The sequence below is a fragment of the Pyxicephalus adspersus genome, chromosome 4 (assembly GCF_032062135.1).
Source record: "Pyxicephalus adspersus chromosome 4, UCB_Pads_2.0, whole genome shotgun sequence".
NCBI lineage: Eukaryota > Metazoa > Chordata > Amphibia > Anura > Pyxicephalidae > Pyxicephalus > Pyxicephalus adspersus.
This window is the reverse complement of record NC_092861.1, coordinates 129854964-129856726: the sequence shown is the minus strand read 5'-3', so window position 1 is coordinate 129856726 and position 1763 is coordinate 129854964.

Below are 1763 nucleotides of genomic sequence, written 5' to 3'. Positions count from 1 at the left end.
TACACATTCACCTCATAGTCAACTAACAGCCAAACCCTGACAAGGAGTACATGGGCAGTATCAGATAGAGCCGAATGACACCGCTTGATCCTATGAGGCCCATATCTCATTGAACTTCTCCTGGCAATTAAAAAGCCTAGCTGAAAGCTGCTCCATCAACCGAATGTCACCCATGCTCTCAACTCAGAAATAGAAGGCAGGTAAATGGATTTCCAATGCATGTTTAAGGCATCTGGCAGACATAAGGATGTGTGCCAAGAGGACCTTCTTATGATGTCTCGGTATGGGCACATTCAGCAAATGAGTTATTGGGTCCAACCTGATGAAGATTACTAACCTCTTCCCAATAGTGTGCAATCCTTGGGCATGTCCATAGTATATGTAAAAGATTGCCGACCGGTGAAAGAGAACCACATCTCTAGCACAAATTGCTACATGTAGGATAAGCAGCATGAAGTTTATTGGGAGTATAATACCAGTGCATGAGAATTTTTATATGCTTTTTCTTTATACAATGTACAACCCACGCTTTTATGAGCTCTTTTTCATATGACCTGCAAGAGTAGTTCTGGGTAGGGAGCTTTTCATAGAACTCTCTATGAAAAGCTCCCTACCCAGAATGGTCTCCCATTAAGACATGTATTCATGCTTAGTAAATGGCACAGCTAGATTGGTATTCAAAATGATACCCTTTTTTTTAGATCAAAATGCTAAAATAAATAATTAATGCAGAGGGTCACCAGTACCACTTCCCCAACTACTGTGTTACATGGAGAGATGGTACCACTATGGGGGCGCTATAGGTTGCTCTACGGTGGTGTGAACCCTAAGAAGGGCCAAGCCTCAGAGTCTAAGTAACAGCCTGGTTGCGCTGAGGGCTATTATAAGATTGTGGTCCTTGGGTGCGCCAGGTTGGGCAGAACAATGTGAGGTACTGCATTAGCAGGAAATAGAGGATAGTCAATGAAGGCTGGGATTGAGGCAGGCAGCAAACAGGTGAAACCAGAAACAAAGCCAGGGGCTAGAGCCAGAAAGGAAGAAATAAATTTAGGTGACATGAGGGGGGGCACAGGAGAAAAATCAGTACAGGGAATGCACAAGGGAATAGGCAGGATAAGAGCAGACTGGACAACAGGGGGTTAGAATGGGAGCTGAACTGGGAAACACTGAATTAGGCAACAGCTGAGTACAAAATGCTCAGTGTCTTTGTCTGAGCCAGCTAAATAGCCAAGGACTAACAAGAGGCTATCTCCAGATTGGCAGGGCTGCCAATTAATATGTACATCAATGAACAATTCAAACAAAATGGTTCAATAATAATATGAATGCTCCTCTATGCATTTCAACATATGCTACTTCCTGCATAAAATAGTGATAGTGAGAAGGGATGAGTGAGAATGCCTCTGCAAATTTTGCAAAACCACCGGAAATCACTATAGAAGGATTATCACAGCTGCATTCATAAATACAGCCAACGATACTCCTCCTCTCAGAATGATTCATGCGGCTTGCGTTTATGAATGAATCAGAGGATTATTCCCACGCTGCATTCATTCATGAGCAGCCAACGAGACTCACACTGTGTTCCTGGATAAACTCCATCCAGGAACACATATTACAGGACTGCAACAGCAATCAGAGGAGCTGAGCTGCTCCGCTCCCCTGATTGCTGTTGCCACCCTGTGGTATGTGTTCCTGGATAGAGTTTATCCATCCAGGACCACAGGACTCTATCCAAGAACACATACACATAGTACAGGGCT